The sequence below is a fragment of the Strigops habroptila genome, chromosome Z, assembly GCF_004027225.2.
Source record: "Strigops habroptila isolate Jane chromosome Z, bStrHab1.2.pri, whole genome shotgun sequence".
NCBI lineage: Eukaryota > Metazoa > Chordata > Aves > Psittaciformes > Psittacidae > Strigops > Strigops habroptila.
Window position 1 is genome coordinate 2405257 of NC_044302.2, and position 18579 is coordinate 2423835.

General features: G+C 48.5%; 1 protein-coding gene across 7 annotated transcripts in view; it reads left to right on the forward strand.

Annotated features, from left to right (window-relative positions):
• The first annotated feature begins 674 nt into the window (after nt 1-674).
• ANKRD11 (ankyrin repeat domain 11) overlaps nt 675-18579 on the forward strand; it is a 150261-nt gene continuing 132356 nt past the window's right edge. For 3 of the 7 annotated variants that reach the window (XM_030512003.1, XM_030512000.1, XM_030512002.1), the window contains exon 1: nt 776-1074. The gene's annotated coding sequence lies outside the window, so the exon portion shown is untranslated. Of the gene's footprint in view, nt 1075-7619; nt 8453-18579 lie in introns of those variants that run through there. The other 4 variants (XM_030511999.1, XM_030511996.1, XM_030511998.1 and 1 more) reach the window with 3 other exon arrangements.

The window sequence follows — 18579 nt, forward strand, 5'->3', positions numbered from 1 at the left end:
ATTCCCAGCACTGCCAAGGCCACCACTAACCCATGGCACTGAGGGACCCATGTACACGGGGTGTGAACACTTGCAGGGCCGGTGACTCCAGCCCTGCCCTGGGCAGCCTCTTCCAATGCCTGAGCACCCTCTGGGGAAGGAACTGTTCCTCAGCTCCATCTAAACCTCCCCTAGTGCGGCTTGAGGCCGTTTCCTCTTGTCCTGTCCCTTGTTCTTGGGAGCAGAGACCGACCCCACCTCACTGCGACCTCCTCTCACGTAGTTACAGAGTTTCGATCACGCCCGTGGGCAAACGCTACCGGCCACCGCACTCTCCCTTAACACCGGAGACCCCGTTAGCGCCGTTCCCCGCACACCGGCGCGACACTCGATGCGCAGGGAGCGGCTCGGCCGCGCCGGCACCGCGCAAGCGGGTTCGGTCTCCCGGCGCGGGGGCTCCCGGTGCGGGTGTGCGGAGGGGGGGGGTGCCCGAGGGGCTCTGCGGGACGGGACCGGCCCGCAGCCTCGGCCCGGCCCGGCCCCGCAGCCCGGAAGCGCCGCCACGCTCATGACCTCTGCGGCGCCCGCCAATGGGCTCGCGGGACACGTCGCCGTCCGCGCTCCCGGCGTGCCCCGCGCGGGGCGGGAGGCGGGGCGCTGCGGCGCCGCGTTTCACCTCCCTCCCCCCCCCCCCCCCGCCTTCCACCTCCCACCCATCCCATCCATCTATCGCGTTCCACCAATGGGGCGCTCCGACGCGGCGGGCCAATGAGCGGCGGCGTCTGATCGGCGGCCGGTCGGTCGGTCGGTCGGTGGGGCGGCAGCGCTGCGAGCCGAGCCCGAGGCCGAGCGCGGCGGGGGCCATGGAGCGCGCGGCCGGGACGCGCCGCCGCCACTGCCCGCGCGACCGCCGCTAGTCCCCGCGCGCCGCCGCCGTCCCGCGCCGCCGCAGCCCCTTCACCTTATCCCCCCCTTCCCTTCCCCCCCCCCCCCAATCCCCATCCCCGCCGCCTACCTCTATGCGGCGGGGCCGGCGGAGCCGCAGGCCGCGCTCCCCCGCGAGGCTGCCCTCGGCCTGCTGAGCCCGGAGCGCTGGTAAGGGGCGGCGGGGGCCGTGCCCCGGGGCGCGGGGCCCGGGTTGGGGCGGGAGAAGAGGCTGCCGCGGCCTGGTGTGGGAGGAGAGAGGCCTAGGCAAGGAGCTGGGGGGCAGCGGGGCAGGGGGAGCCGAGGGCAGAGGGGCCCAGAGAGGGGGCACCGAGAAGGATGCGGGGGCCTGGGGGGGGGCGATGGGGAGAAGGGCGGGGCGAGAGGGCAGTGTGAGGTCGGGTCGAGGGGAGAAGGCGATGTACCGAGGGTGAGAAGAGGATGTGGGGTTAGCGAGGGGGTGGAGAGGGAGATTGGGGTCAGAAAGGGCTGTGGGTAGAGCGGGGGGGCTCTAGAAAGGGAGAGGGCCTGGGGGGGGGTAGGGACTTAGTGGGGGCTGAGGGGGCCTCGCTGAGGTGAGGAGGGTTTGGGGGGCTGGTGTGTATGTGAGGGGGTTGGGGGTGGCGTGTGTGTTTTGGTCTTGGGGAGGCTGGTGTGTGTGTTTCTGCTTTGGGGGCGCTAGTGTGTGTGTGGGGTTTGGGGGGGCTATAGAGAGCTCGAGGGCTGGTGGACATTCAGGGGTGTGGAGGCTTGTGAGGAGCCGTGGGGCACATGACGGGGCGGGAGGAACGTGAGGCTCCGGGTCGAGGCCGCAGCGTGCGGGTCCTGTGTCCCTCCCCACATCCACCCTGTTTTGCGGGGGGAGGCGGGAGGGGAGCGTGCGTTTTGGGGTGAGCGCTGTGCAGGGAGGAACAATACCAAAAGTTGTCTGAAATGGTAATTTCCGTTTCCCATTTCATCATCCCTGGGTAGGCGTTAGCCCTGCGTGTGTATGCGCAGAGGATGGAGCTGAACCGAGCTGCCGCCAGCCAGCCTGGCTGATCTGCGTTTATTTATTTATTTCCTAGTTTAATCTTTAAATTGCTTGGTATTTTTCTCCTCGGAGAAGCCTTTGTGTGCCGGGGAGGGGCTGCCTGACACCTTTGCCCTTTAGCAAAGAGAAAGGGGGGGGGGGGGGGGGGGGAAGAAAGGAAAAAAGGAAAAAAAAAAAAAAAAAAAAAAAAAAGAAAGAATCCCAACCCCAAACAGCTGCACTTCTGCAGTCCAGAATTAACCTCCCCCCGGCCGGTAGATTGATTGCATGTTTAGAAAGGCAAATCGCTGCTCTGCCCCCAGCCCTCGCCTCGAAAAGCAGCCTGGATGAGCTGAGCCCTCGGTGCCCTCTGCCCTTTCCCAGAGAGAGCAGCTGTCCTGCGAGGGGGTGTGCGTGCGGGTTCAGAACCGGCCTCTTCATTGAGCACAAGAGTCGGTGTGTTTACGGGTTGGCCTCTACTCCAGGCTGGGAGATGTGTTTTGATATCCAGTGGCAGGAAAAGGGTTCCTCCCCCCCCTCCTGGTTTTGTACACAAAGTACTCTCTTACCACTGGGGACATGGCCCTATAGGCAGAGAACAAATTCCAGGCGGCTCTTGAAGAAAAATTCCCCCTGAGATGGCTTTTGAAATTGGGTATAGACCAATTCATTTTATATGGGTTTTTTTTCCCCCTTTCCTGTGCAGGCAGAGATATTTAGCTGAAAACATCTCGTGAATGTAACGCTTTGTAGTGGCTGTGTGCTTCCCTGAGATTATATAAATTTAAGGAACTCTGAATTAAACGTATTTCTGCTCCCCCCGCCCCGGTTCATAAAATGAAGCATTTTTGTATAATCCCTCCAATTACTTCCCTTTTTTTCTGCGTGGGGGGGAAACACTCCATGGAGTCATGGAGAGGCAAAAGCAGATTAACTCCCGCCTGTTTTCAAATGGCATCGATACATTCTTTTGTGTGTGCTTTACCAGGAACTAAAGATTTGGCTTGATTAAGTTAAAAAGGAAAAAGTTGGCGTTTCACCAAGTGGATTTACTGATTTACTGGCAGTTGAAGGTGCGTGTTGGAGCACTTTTAAGCGGTTGTGGTGGCGTGCTGTGGAAGGGCTTAAAATGCTGCGTGGAGCCAGACCTGCGCCGGCTTCTGTGTCTCACTCAGCAGGGAAACTCTCAGGCACCTCCTTCCCTTGCGCCTGCAGAGCATCGCCCTGAAGCTGCGTGACCTGTTTTCTGCTGTGGGAAGCTCCCTTTATGGAGGATCTCACTCTGAGGGGTAGTCTGTGCCCAAGGGTGCGCGCTCAGGGCCCTGCTCGAGCTGCTCCTGAAGCACAGTTACCCTCACAGCCTGCCCGTGCCTGTCCGCAAGGCAGAGCCGTGTCTGTGCTGCTGTGTCTGTGGTGCCGTGTCCGTCCCTGCGCCTGCTCTTGCCAAGGTGTGTCTGGGGTTTGTGGAGCTCAGCTCTTTTTATGCAGAGATGCTCCAGGTCTCTTTGGTTCTGGGAGAACTCGTCAGTCCTAAAGGAGGTAGCGCAGGAAGGGATAAAACTTGCCAGGGCACATCTCGTCTGTGTCCTCCCTGGAAAAGGGCGGTCTGGGCCTCCGTGGGGTTTGCTGTGAACCTGTATTGTTGGGCTAGCAGGGACTTGCATCACCTCCAGACTTGTCTGAGTAAGTGCTGAGGGTTTGGTTTGCGAAATTCACAGCAGATTGAGTTGCCCATATACAGCGAACAACGTGCTGGAGTTGGAGTGTGTGTGTAAGCCTTTTGATTTCTGCCCTCCTGATTCTTTCCCGACTGGTTTTGCCTTGTTCGTGTTCTCAACGGTGATGGCAGGAGCCCTGGTCGTGGAAGTGTTTGCTGCTGTGACAGGCTGGGGGCCAGAGATGTTACATTTAGTGTTTCACAATTGGTTTTACTGTTCGGTTCTGCTTCTCCTTTTAAAAATGAACTCTTGTCCCTATCCCCATTTCATAAAAAAGCATGGCTCAGGGTGAAACGATTTTTTTGAATGTGCTGCTTTTTGTTTTTAGGATGTCGTAATAGCATTTTCTCAGACTTAAACATGCAGATTGTCCATTATGAATGTTAGTTTTGGATGGGGGAGGAAAAACTCAGAAAAATACCCTGATAACAAAAGACCCTCCAGCAGAGCACTGGGCTTCATTTCTTCCTTCGTGTGTGGCAGACAACCTGTTAAAATGATTTTATTTTCTACTTATGTTTTCATCAGCTGAGTCCTCAAAACCACTTCTAAACAAACCGAAACATCTCACAGTGTCGTGCAGCGTTCTTCCGCTGCGCAGTAGAGCAGACAAATGTATTTCTCTAGGGTCAGTGAAGACTAGTCGTGTTAATCAATACTGAACCAGCAGTGCTCCCTTTCAGTAAACCAGATGGACTGCTCACGACTGGTGGTGATTATTTTAACTGTGTAATTGTAACATGGCTGCGTGATGACAGTGTTTCCTGCAGATACTTCAAAGGAAGGTTCCTGACAAGTATATCTTTACAGCATTTAATGTGTACTCTTTGTCTTTATGTTGTGGCTTTTGGACATGTGTTTGAAGTAGGAAGATTGGTTTTTTTACCTCCTGCTTTTCTATGTGTTAGGAGAAGGCAATGTTCTGTAATAATGGAGTCTCAAATACAGGAATAAACCCAGGTTTGTGGGGGGTCTTGGTTTCAGTTAGTTCTAGATCCATGCAGTGACTAAGGCAAAAACTAGGAAGAGCTTGAAGTTACCTGTGAGGAAATGGTAGTATTTTTTAAGTAGCACTTGAATCTTCTCCAAGCTTTGTTTGGGGAGAAAATACATTGTGTGGTGACTTGAGTCTTAACTGGGACAGTCTAATTACTCGGTGAAGAAATCCTTCTCCGAGGGAAGGAAATGCACAGGAGCTGGTTAATTACATTTTGTGAAATGACTGAGTGAGGCTCCCTCCCGAGGGTTAGCCCCTCTTCCTCTTCCTCCCTTCTGAGCAGCACCTGAATTTCAGGCTTGACCGTCTGCCTCGTGGATTGAAATTCTTCCTCGGCATTAAGATTTAATGGTGGTAGATACGTAGCAAGTAGTGACAGGTACTACTGCTTTCCAGTACAGCAAAGCAAATAATACTTGGAAATATTTGCATGGTGGTTGTTATTCTAATCGTATTTCCTTGATGGGCCTCTTGTAAAGGTGGCTTGTCTGCTCCCTCCGTGGCGGGTCAGAACTGTAGGTATTCCGGTTGTAAAAGGCTCTGGAGAGAAACTGGTGCCTCCATAGCAAAGATTTCAGTGTTTCATGATAAACTCACATGTGTTTTCACCTCATCTAATTTAAACCAGTCTGCACGGCACTTTACAGGAGTGATTTATGTGCGGCTTTTAAATATTTTCTTTTTCCTGTAAGAGAGATCAGTGGCAAGGGGGGAGCTGCTTTTTCCGAGGGTGCAGAGCGATGGGATTCTCCACCAAGTCTTATGTAATTTGTATGTCACTGATGCATGGTCATAAAAATACTCTCAGGAACGCTGAAGGAAAAGCTGGTGTAGCCAATTATCTGAAATCACATGCATCCTAAACCGTATGGGCTTGTGCAGCCAGAGCCTTAATATGCTTGGGCAAAATGCTGTCTTCGGTATCCTGCTGCGAGGAAGGGGGGAAGCTGTCAGCGCCGGCAGTCTGGAGGCTGCTCTGGAGGGTATTCAGCTGTACCTGGAATTTCCAAGCCTTCCTGTGTGAGAACTGGTGCTTTCTGATGTATTTTTCTCGTGCGATTGCCTGGTATTTAATTTGGCTGAGCCTGAGTGGTGGTGCAGGCTTCATCTGTGGCTGGTTATAGGTGATGCCAATTTGTAATCTTTTACAAGTGCGTATAAAAAATATATATATAAAAAGCAGCTTAAATGCTAATAGCAGTGAAAAATCTGTTCAGCGTGTAGCGTGTGTGAAGAAAGCAGGCGCACACGTTGGTCTGTGTAGTCTCTGTCAGCTGAGCTGAGGGCTTTTAAAAAGCTGTTCTAATTTTTATGCTGTATGTGGAATGGCTAATCCCATAAAAGCCTCGCACCTTTTGACAGATGAAACGCTGCTGTTCTTAACTTACTTGAGCAAAATATTTTTATAGATGGTATTAGCTCTGTGGCTCCAAGGGTAATGCAGTCCTTACACGAGAAAGATCTTGCTTTGATCTGACAGCTTTCAAGGTCCATTTCCAATCACTGAGTTCCATTAACTCTGTTTATAATGGTGCCCTCAGACTTTTTTCTGTTTACGTGATTCTTCAGGGTGTTAACATTTCTGTGTATACGAGTTCTTTTTAATAAACTGAAGGAGTAATTGGGGTCAGGAAAGGAAATAATCCTGTTAGAAGGTGCAGTTCATTATATCAGGTGTTTGGGGTTCCAGAATTCTTCCTCTAGATTCTTTAATATTTTCCCCACACTGCAGGATGACCAAATCACCACCAAAACAGGACAGTGGCATGGGGGGTGTCTGCACTGTTAATGTTGGGAGTGTGAAGCAAGTGCAGCTGCAGGGTTTCTGGCCATGAGGGTTGTGGTGGGGAGGCTTCCCCAGTGAGCAGCCTTTTCCCTCTCCTGCATTGTTCCAGCCTTTGACATGATGTACGTGGTCCTGTGTCCATTGGGAACGGCTGTCGGCAGCCTCCCCTCTCCCCCGTGCCGGCTCTCTTGCCAGGCCTCATGTATGAGAAACTGTCCTGGGTTTTCCTGCCCCTTTCAGTTTTGGTAGTGAAAAAGGCATGAGCTCCTATAGAGGGCTTCTGAAACCTGCGTCTCTTCTGGTTCATTTTCATTCTTAAGTTCATCATGTAAGTTGTTCCACTCGCTGCAGCGTAGCTGTTGTGAGCGGTTAGTCTGCGAAGGCCGAGGAGCTGGGAGATGCTGCCCCGACATAAATGGGAAGCGTGAGGTAGTCCTTAGTGTTGCAGGGTAGCAGTGACGGGGAGTGAATTAACTGTTGTAGCCAAGAGAAAGTGATGTTTTTTTTCTAGGTCAGGGTTGAAGGCACTGTCAGAGTGGTGATGTGAAGCATATATTACTGTCTGCATTGTCCCTGCCATATGGATGTGTGCAGCACTGCCCTTGGCACTCACGCCTTGAATTATTTATCCTCTCAAAATCTGTAGGCAGCCTTTCTTCCCCTGACTCTAAGAAAACCAAACTTATCCGATGAGTATTTCCTGCAGGGGCAGGAGCAAGCTATTGATTGTGTATTGAGTTTGTATTAGTAAACCAAAGGTCGCATCTTTCGATATTTTGTGGAAACATTGAAATGTTAATTGTGCTGGTAGATGCAAGGTGTTTGTGCTGGGTTCATATGTGACTAAAATGCGTGCTTGCTTCTTAAGCAACAAAATTTACAGGCTTTGAAACTGGAAAGAGTAGAAAACTTCAGTATGTGTAAAAGAGGCTTTGTCTCAAGTGTGTACTGAGGGAACTGGTGTTTTTTCTCACCTATGAACAGTGAGAAAGCATCTGCTTTCCTCTTGTACTGTATTGGATTTGCTCAGAGAAAATGAAGGCGATGCTCGTTTGAGCGGTTGGCTTCAGGTCCTCAGCTGGGACACGACGTCTGGTGGGTGTCACGGTGGGGTGGTTAAATGGCTTTGGGTAATCAGGGGAGGAGTAAGGGGAGCCAAACACTGAACACGCCAGCTCTGTAATTCGTTTGTTTTTTTTAAGACTGACAGCTTTGCAGTATAGAAAAGGTCAAAAAGAATTTACTTTCAGAGCAGCATAAAGCTGCTAAAACTGTGTCACGGGCATGGCAAGGAAGGGCGACGTTACCCTCTGAAAAATTCACCACAAAGCAGAGGCAGCCTGTCCCTGAAGGCTCGACAGCCTGTGCAGCAAGAGGCTGGAGAGCTAGGGTTTGTAATACTGTGCCACTCTGTATCTTGATAGGAAATGAAAGGATGTGTAATTAGGAGCTCCTAAAAAACCCCATTAAATAGCTTTAGAGGAAAATAACGAGAATGGAAATTTCATGATTAAGTATAAAATGTTTAACTGCAGTTCAGGGTGCGTCTTCATTTTAAATACAGCACACACGAAAGCTTCCCCTCCCCCTGAACGTGGAGCCTTATCAGCTTATCTGGGCAGGAGTTCAGAGCCATAAAACTGTATCCTGCTTACACCTTCCAGCCTATCCTATGACCCGCTCTGTGTAAACAAGTTGTACCAAGAGCTCCAAATTACTAGTAAGTAGCTGAGTTTTCTGCAGGCTGGTTAGGTCCAGGAGGAGCCAAGATAAAGTTCCAAGAAGTTTTCCGTTGGGAATGGTCTCCTGATAGCTGCCTTTGGCTGGGAGGAGGCAACGGATCTGGTATCCTGCTGACTGTGGCAGTGACCGTATCCTGTGAAAAGCAGTAATCTTTTGGGTAGACTTTACACTTTTGGTCTGGTGTTTTCCATGTTCTGCAGGCTGTTGGGGATTGTGAAATGTCACCGTTGTCGTAACAACACACTCTGCTTGCTGCACCGGCCGTTGCGTCAGGCCTTGCATGGACTGGAGATGTAAGCCTATTTATAATGTACTGCTATCATTGTATCTTTAGATAGATGGATGAGATTAGCCATGCCGATGCTGGGAAGAGCCATAGGTGGATGCAGGAAAGAGAGGGGGCTGTGTGGAGGGAAACAAACATCCTGCTCATGGCTGGGCTACGGTTGTTTAAATACCACTGGGTGAGCTGGTGCTCTAGTTACAGTGTTTGGCTGCTTCCCATAGCTAGCTGTCTCCTTGGTTTCATCTTGCAGCGAGGCACAGCCAGATACATTTATCCAAGCTGGATCGTGGGTCTGTAAGAAGCAACCCTGGGTTTTTTTGTGTGTAAAACTTTTACCTTTCTGAGCATTCCAAGCGTTGAATCCATTAACCAGGTTTGAAGATGAAAGCCTGTTCTCCTTGAATGTTGACCTTTTTATTCCAGCTCGTGTGGTTTCTTGTCCTACCACACAAGAAAGGACATGTGAGAATATGCTGGTTTTGGAAACGAGGATAGCTGATAATTTTTGTATCTTCTCTGGCTTCCTTCCTTCTGTGGTCTGTCTCTGGGCACATGTTGGGGCCCTGCGTTGTGACTGTCCTGGTCTCTGATCTGTTTGACACCCTCCATTTTGCCAGCAGCCCAGAAGGCTTCTGGCTTCCTGACTGGGATTTGAAGTGGCCTGCTTTACTCAACTGCTCTCTGTTGTGCGTGATGGTGGCAAATTAAATTGCTTCCTCTGTGATCAGTGCTGGTACCAGGGTGTTGAACTTGTTCTGTGGTGAGAGCTGAGTTGCCTTTGAGTTAGCTCTCATCGAGGGGAGAAGAGATGAGACGAGAAGTCAACTTTGTGGCTTTTTTCTGGTGTGCTGAGTAGTGCTCCCTAGTTAGAAGGCTACAGGTTGTAGTCTTGAAATGCCTGCATTTACTTCTGCAGTCTGTCCTGTCTGCTAGCTTCCCCTCCTTCACCCACCATAATATTTCTTCTCCCTTCTGTGTGTGCCTCCCTCTTCCCAGAAGCCTCATCTGATGGAGGTTATGCTTGGTGCTCTGCTCTCGCCTTGGTCCTTCTCATCCAGGATTGTTGTCTCTAATTTTAGCCTGTCTTTTGATGTTTCCTCCCGTCTGTTCCTGCCTTTCTCCCTCTCTCTGAGATCATTCTGCATCTTCATATCCCTCCCGAGATCTGGGCCTTGTTTTCACATGGTGGGAGGAAAGTGCTTGAAAACGGAGTGAAGCTGCGGTAGCGTCAAGAGGTGAAGGATTTGGGGGCGCAGGGTCTTCTGCCAGGGACGAGAGTTTGGGGTGCTGTTAGTGTTGGGGCTGCTGTTGTGCGTACCACTAATGGCTCATTACCTCTGCTGCATCCCTGTGGCCAGCTGCTGTCTCTGGTTAGATCAGCTCTTTCAATCTCTCTCTTTTATGGATTCATCCTGGATATGAACGATGGGGCTCTTTCCTCTGACATTACCAGTAATAGTTGTAGGCAGAATTTACTCTTACTGAGCAGTGCAGGTAATTGAAATCCACTAGAATCCTTCAGAGAGTCTCTTCAGAGCTGTTATCTCGTCCATCTGGTGCTAATTCACTTGATGCAGCTTGCAGTAGAGAAGGGTGCATGGGAGGTCTGCTGGCAGTGTTGCATGCTTAGTATTGCCTAGCAGCCTGGCTTCCCCCTGAACCTCCTGCTGCTTGCTGGGGCATGAGAGCTGCGAGCTGCCTGGCTTGCTCTAGAATTTGACTTCACGTAAGCATGCATTTGCTTGTGTTTACAGAGAAAATGACTGTTCTGATGCGGATGCGTTTTGGCACAGCAAGCCAGTTCTCCGCAAAAGGATGTGGGAGCGCAGCAGCAGGAAGCGGGGTACATGACCCAATAGATCTGGCACGGGGAAGGTAGCTGGGCCTGGTGGGATTCATCTGCTTGAAGCCCAGCGAGGATGGTGTGTGTACGCATAATCTGGTGTGTGCACAGAATATAAATACTTGCTGGTGCAGACATGCAGCCTGTGGTTTTAGAAGTTCTTTTGTGAAAACAACATTCAGCCCCTCCACCGCTGCAGCAAGGAGCTTCGGTAAAAACCCAATCCTAGCAATTAGGGAAGGTTTTGAAAGGAACCTAGCAACTGCTGCTGTGGTTCAATTTGCAGATTTATTATTTATTTTCTTTTTAGTCCAAGGGTTGTAGCTGTTTTCTCTACGTTGCACAGAGATAGTCTGCATATGGGTGTAGAGAGAAAGGTAGAGGGAGTCATGGATCAGTGACAACATTAGTTGAAATGATAATGGTAATGCTACTGTGGGCTCTGCTGCAAGCGATCCTCCGGGAAAGTGGAGCATGACTGGAATGTATTTGGTGGTGTGTGCATTTGGTGTTTGCGGGTAACCTGAGCTCACCTGTAAAGAGTTTTGTTACCCAGATCCTTTCTGACCTAACTTGCTTTTGTCAACACTCACACCGAATGACTAAGGAGCCCTGCTGTCCGCGAGGGTGGTTATGTAAAATGTTAATGCAGTTTTTTTTTTCAGGTCGGCTTTAGCTCAGACTTCAGAGGAGGTAGTTTGCTTTATGGTTGAACCTATGAGCAGTTTTATGTGCAGGGTGGAGTGAACTTGTGGAGAATATTGCAGTTTTCCCACTGTCATAAAAAATTACGATCGTCATGATTCAAGTATTGTTCTGTAGGTGGAGGCAAGAGGCAGATGCAGAGGTCAGTGGGAGCGTGTTCGGAGTGAGTTCAGATGTGCCAGTGGAGTGAATGCTGTCCTCTGTGTTCCCAGCTCGCTGAAACGGGTTCAAAAAGTGCCTTGTGCTCTTTCTGGGTCTTCCTAAGAAACCTGCACCTGTGTTACTCGCGGAACAGGCAGGCCATTTCCATGGGAAAGGAACTTGGCAGGGGGAACTGTGAAACGCGGCTGAGAGGGGTGCTTTTTTCCAGTGCAGCATTTTAAACTGTTCTTAAAACGTGGCGCTTCACAGTGGAAAAGAGACTGTAAGTCAGTTTATAACCTAGTTTCTTTCTGTAGGCTTTTCTTTGGGGCGCGAGCAAAGTGAGTTAAAATAAACCAAGTGGCTGCCTCTTGAATGAGCCTCATTCCAATTAACTTCACCCGTGCTTCAGGAGATATTTAAAACCAGAGATATATTCCCTAAAAAAAGGACTGCTTGGGCCGAGTGATCATGGTGTGAGAGTAGGCAAACCTTTTCAAGCCTTAAATGTGAGCTTTTATAAAAGTATCTCACAACAGGTTCTCATTGACCTGTGCTGCTTTTAAACCCCGGCAAGGTGTAAGACACTGCTATAGAGTCAGTGCTGCCAATTCTGGGGTATAAAACACTTCAGTTTTCAATAAGTAAGTTATAGCTGATTAAAGTAAGTCACTATTCCCATTCCAGTCAAATCTCTATAAATACTCTGAGTGACTTCGCCTCTTGTCGAAAGCGTTTTCTGCTGGGATGGGGAGGTATAAATGTGCTCTTTGTTTGCAGCCAAGAAAATTAAAGGATCACAACATCCAAACCCGTACACGTTAGATCTTCGTAAAACCTGTTTTTTAAAGCATGTGTGCTCTATCTAAATGTGCAGATACCTTTGTTGAGGTGGTTTGTTTTCCATTCTATCAGCTTGAATAATTTTGTTCTGCATACATTAAAACTTGAGGGGGGGGGGAGAGATAGAGACTCTGATCTTTGTCACTGGTTGATCCATTAGCAGTTCTAGCCTGCCTTTTATTTATTTTAGTAAACACATGTGTGAATGTAAACATTTTATCCAGAATGGCCTTGCAAATGTTCCTGCATTAACATATATTGTCATGGAGAATAATTTTCATTTAACTGTAATTTGCTTTATATTTTCCTCCCTGGTTGCCATAGAAACTCACTCTGATGTGGCAGTGACTACTCGCAGGAGCTGGGTTATGTACTGCCTTTATAATGGACCTCTGTTAATCATGCGGCAGTTCTCGCCCAAGGAACCATGATTATTTGCAGGAGGCACTTTATTTATATAAACTGTAAGATGCCTGTGGTACCTCAGCTTAATATTCAGAGTTATCAAGGGTGCTTTTATGTGCCACAGAAGTTCTGTCATAAGAACCATGTATTATTATGATTGTGAAATTGATATATATTTACTTAAATTTAATGTCCGTTAGACTTCATTTTCAATTTTCATTTCATTTGCTGTAATAGCCTAACTAGGAACACGCTTTCCTGTGGTTCAGTTTAAGATCTTAAGCATCTGAAACACAGCAATGAAACAATTGTTATCCTTTGTCTGTGTGTAAAAAAGTTGACTTGCTTTTCACAATAACGTGCCTGTGTCTCCACGGTGGTGCTTGCAGCCAGGAAAACACCTTCCCTTCCACCCCAAACCTGGCACCTAACAGCAGTGAGCTCTGTCTAATGGTATGATACTAAAGCACTTTTTCATGCTTCTAAGAAAAAACTGTTTGCTCTTGGGTAAGAGCAGGTAGGAAAGGGGTGAGGGTGGATCTTAGTCATATTGGTGACCTGTCTGTGGATTTGGGGTTTATTTTGCACGTCTGGTTTTTGGCTGCCCTGTGCACGTTGCCCAATGGCAGGGCTGTTGTTCTTCTGAACTGTGCCCGTGTTTCCCCTGGATTCACTTCCACTCATGAGCCCCCAGGCTCAGAGGACGCAGATGTGGGTGTTAGAGATGTCCACTGCAGCTGGTGATGGGCAGCAGATTTTACAGCTGAAGGTAGTGCGGCAGCCCCAAGGCAGGGGTGGTTTAGGGCTTTAGATGTTACCCCTGTGTACAAGCACGGTAGTGGGCTTTGCCCTCATCTGGAGAGGCAGAGGGCTGTGGTGAGTACCATGGGCTTGAAGAAGCGGGTGCTCCGTCTTTGCTGTGGCTTTGAGGGTAAAGTACAGTGTGAGCATCTGTGCTCAGATACCTGATGTTTTATGATGTGTTGAGAAAACGGGAGGATGCTGGTCTCTGCCTTTCTCCAGGCTTCTGGAAACCTGGAAGGACTTGCCTTCCATCTACAGAGATCAGAGTCGTGATGACATTGGTTCAAACTGAACTCTTCAGTTAGCAAATAATTCATTTTTGCTCGACAGGATGAGGTGAAGGAGAAAAAATCAACCCCATGGGATTCTTTTCTGTGTACTGTCATGGCAGAAACCTTAAACTGTAACTTAGAGAAGTGAATTTTCAGTCACCTCCTGAACCAGGCTCCTCGATCCGAATTTATAATTGGTTTTATGCCTCAAAGATGATGTGTGTGTGTTGGCCTTTCCTTTCCTGCTCTGTGTGGTGAGATGCCAATTGTCAGTTACGTAAGTCCGGATTACTCCAGCACGTGGATGCTTTCAGCTGCATATGGTCTCACAGTTATTTCTCTGTACTTTACAGAAAGAATTGAGTAACATCTTGTTCTGTAATGCAGTATTAAGAAACCGAGCATTTTTTTTCCTGTAATGGCATATAAACAAGTAGTGATAACATCCTATTTAAAGCGTTTGGAGGAGGTCGGGCTCGGGAGGGGAGGCAGGGCTGAATCAGCCTTTATTTCTCTTATACCTACACACCATATTTTAGCACAGTTTTGCTTGCCTTCCGTGAGAGCTGTGAGCAATATTAAATGAGCTGTGAGAAATATTAAATGTTGAGGTGTATAAGCACAGTGCGGTGTGCTTGTGGGGATGGTGTAACCTTGTTGTAGATGTTACCTTTGTCCCCCTTTGTGTATTTCTGTGTTTTCCACAGTATGATGTTGGTGCTCCTCTGCTGTGTACAAGAGGCAGATAGGACAATCACAGTCAAAGGACAATCTAATTTTAATAAAAGTCTGAAAAATGGCTTGGCTGTAGTCAGGGCTTTTGGTTCTCATGTAGGCTTTTTGCATTTTCTTACTTTTTTTTCCCTCCCTGTCACATAAATGCTCACAATTGACCATTAGTGTCCTTCACTGACACCTTTGGGATACTCAGAGGTACCCCTTCGGGGGGGTGGGTAATGTGCTCTGCATCCCAACATTGCCAGCACCTCTAAGCTGTCAGATGGGACAGTCAGATTTGCTGACAACTTATGAAATAATGAACACTCTGTATTTCATAGGTTTATCTGGATTTTATTCCATTTGTGCTTAACTCCAGCTACCCGAAAATCAAGTGTTCCACACCAAATGCTTTAAAACTTTGGAAGTACTTTATTTGAAAGTTAAGTGTTAAAGTATTTAATGGTGTAAGAAAATATGAGGAAGCAATTTTTTGAGCGTGTGTTGACTTTGTATTTCCTGTACCATAGGAACAGCCTCATAGGGCATGAGGGCAGAGGTGTACAATGGCTCTTTAGCCCGTGGTTCAAGTCAAGGGGATGTCACTGTATGGGTAGAGCATAGCTGGGCACTCTGTTTAACTTGTTTAAAACAAGCGAACAACCCTTAACCCCCAACGACCCTGTAGTCTGTCTGTAAATGGGTGCACAGGGTGGCTCATTTGTGTTTTGAGCCCCTCCCAGGTCTGGGGCAGGTCTCACGGAGCCTTTGAGGTGGTGTTTTCCCAAAGGTGTGGTCCTGAAGGGCTGCTCCATGATTGCTCAGTGTGGGTACAAACTAACGCAGTGGTGACTAAGTTACCTTTTGAATAGAGTCTTTTACCTGATAATTAAGTTAAACATTCCTTAGCATGAGAGAGAGCAGAGTGGCTTTGGTGGCAGAAAGAGTATTTGACTCTTTCTGAAGCTTCGCTTTGAGAATGTTTGAAGGTTCACTTATTTGCGCTTGGGTTTGGTCTGACAGCTAATACGTTACCTTATCAGAAGTCATGAAGAAGTGTTAATTGCAGATAAAACATTATAAAGCCAAACTGTTATTCTGCTCCTTCTCTTGGGCGCTTGGGTTGACTTTGAGCTGCTTTGCACCCTGTGTTGTGCTTTGAAGACAGCCTTGAATTCAGCTGCATTAATTGTGCGAGAGATGCAGAGGGGAGGAGTGCTTTCTAGCACAGCCTGGACACGCTGCTAGTACCAGGAAAATGGTGCAAATTGGGATGAGATGTGGGTTGGTGGAGAGTTCAGAGAGGCTGCCTGTGTGCAGTCGTGGGGAGAGGGATTTCTTCAGGGAGTGGGTGAATTGTTTCCTTCTGCTCTGAACAGCCTCTTAATGAACTGCCCTCTCCAGGGTGCACAGAGATTAACCTCCCACGGCGAAATTCAACCTGGGAGACTTCCACCATATTGCTGCCTTCAAATGGTTGTATCTAAAAATACATTCCTGCTGCTGCACACTGGATTCGAGGCACGTTCGTGTTTTTCCTTTCAGAAGGAGACTTGTGTTGCTGTATGAACTACTGTGTAAATCATACTATTTTCTGTGCAGAATTACCGTTTTTCTTCTCCCAGCAGAAAAATGTGGTGGGAATAATTGTTCTGGTTGAAATTCCCTCTGTGACAACAATAGCAGCAGTGGGGTGGGGTGGTTTGAAAACGCTTAATGGAGAGAAGTTTTGGAGGAGCGAGCTCTCCCAAGCTGCCCAGGCTTTACCACATGATTCCTCCTCACTGCTGTTTCTGCAGGAGACTAAACAGCATTCTCATAACTGGCTGGCTGGGTGATTTTGACCACTTCTGTCCCTTCTGAGCTCAGCTATTGTGGAATGCTTTGTCTGTGTCAGGTCTCATTTTCTCTACTCCATTTGGTCTCTACTCCATTCTCTCATTCAGCTGTCCTCCTTTTGGTTGTAATTTAGCACTTCTTTTTCTTTGGATGAGGAGGAATGAAAGCCTACCAGGCTAACACCTATAAGCAGTACTTGCAGTTATTGCTACCTCTGTGTGTAATGATTCATCCTGGAGGCAGACAGCTTGCTGCCCTCAATACCTCATTGTAGTTCCAGGCAAGTTCAGATGATGAGCTTCAGCATTGCTGGCTTGCGATGCCTCTGTTTGTTGCAAGGCTTTGTTTGTGGGTAACTGTGGAGACTGTTTTATGGCAGCAGTAGCACCAGTAGGGCTAGTTTAGACACAGCACGGCTGGCTGTAGGTGAGTTTACTGCCTTGTGCTGAACACTGTGGTAGCTGATACCCTCACAGCGAGTCGCGACTTGAATTCTTGCTGTTTGTGCCACTGGGGAAGCCGAATGGGGCGTCTGAGGGCTGGCATAGAAAACAACTCGCAGCAAACATTGCGTAAGTACGAGGAGCTTTGGTCTCAGCTCTTGCTGTTTTCCGTGTGTTCCTAAGAGACACAGTTTTTACGTCTCAAGCTAGTTAAGATTCCAAATGTGTTTTCCTCCTTTCATGTTTGGCTTACCTTGACTCATTTTGATACAGGAACTCACCTGCTGCATCTGCTGGACTTTTATCTGCTGCGCCTGCCCATGGCTTTCCCAAGGCCTGCTGCTGATGCTCATTGGCAGCAGGGCTCGGTCACAAGCTACTTAGACAATCTAAACCATTTGTAAGGAAACCTTCTTTGAAATATGGATGGCATTAGAGGGACTCAGGCTTAAAATTAGAAACTGTTTATGATGCAAAGTTGTAGTTGTTTACCTTGAACCATAATTATCTTATTTCCTGAGTTAAAAATGTCATGTCAGCTTGCTGAAGCAAGATTTGATGACAAAGGAATTGTTTTTAGCCACCAGCAAAGAGTGCTTCAGATAGATGTCTAAATATGATTTTATAACCTAAAGTATAGCACACTGAGGGTTTTAAATTGGCTCTCGAGGTTGCGTGGGCTTACAGGTAGGCCGTTTGGCTGGGAATCAAGGGGTTTAATCCTGACCCTCTGTCCTTTTGTCCTCTGACCGTTTTCCTTGCCACCCTCTGTGCTGTTTGTTTGCACGGCGATGTGTTTGAGGGAAGGGATGTGCCCTTTCCCTAGGTGTTTGTAGGCTTTCCTGGGGTGCGGTTTCACAGTGTGGCCGGTGCCGGTTCACCGCTGCGCCGAGGGGCTGAGGCTCCCCGACCCTTCCTGTGGCGCAGGAGCCGTTCAGCCCCTTCTGAGGCAGGAGGCCAGCAGGCAGAGGGAGGTGAGTGGGATTTCTGCTGGGCTGGCAGGTGAAGCCGATCCATGGACGAGTTCCAGAAGCTGCGCAAGGGAGAAGCTGGGGATCTAGCACCTGAGCAGGCTCAGAGGTCTCCCCGCTCCACTCTGCGGTAACCGAGCCCCTCTGGACAAGCTGGGCCACCTCTAACAGACCCAGACAGACATTTGGCTTCCTTGTTCTATTATTTAGCAATGCTCTCCAGCGTATCTGTGTGGCCGAGGTGGCCTCGTGCCCTCCTCGTACTGCGCTCCAGCCCTGCCTTCTGTAGCCGTGAGACAGCAGCAGCCTGCTGCTTCAGCACCGGTACCCAGTGCTGCCAGGACGTTCGTTCTTCAGGAGAATGGAAAATGGGAGGGGAGCAACTTCTTTGATGATGGCAACTGCAACTTAAACCTGCTCAGGGCTTATAACAGAAGGGAAGAAAAAAATCATTGGAAGCTGTAGGTGTTTTCAATTTATGTGGTATTTTTAAAGAACCTTTTTATTCTGACCTTAACTTGCCAGGACCTAGACAATAGAGGAGAGATGCCGTGTGTAAATCGAGGAGGCGCTTTCTTTAGGGTTTCTCCTATGTAATTTGAGGTTATTGTAAAGCATTCGTCATAACTCTGGAAACTGAAGTCTTGAGCACGTTTTAACAATTGCCTTTCTCATATTGCTTTCTGGGGACCTCCTGGGTCATCAAGCCAGGTCTGCTGCTGTGGCAGGTAATGGTGTCATCTCCTCCTTGTAATGCAGCACGTATCTGGTTGTGAGCCTTTGAGTGAGACCTGCATATTCTTCAGAACAGAAACCCGAATGTGAGTTGTTGAAGTGTCTGGTTGCAATGTTTCTGTGATGACGCAGAGTTTTCTTGGTGGAGGAGGTTGTACACCGCTGCTTGGAGTGGGTGATGGTGCACTCCTTGGGTAAGTTTGCTGTGGTTTTTTCCTCTAGGAGAGAGACTGTGTATGTTCTTGGAGGCTGAATGTTGACTTCCTTGACTCCTCCTTGGCTAATTAGCGTGTTTTAAAATGGGATGCTTGCATCCTTTTCGCAAATCAGCTTTCAGAAAGGAAAGGAAATAGTTCAGTTATTAATAGTAACCTGGATCCAATTTGACACTGAATTGCATGGTTGCAAATGTCTGA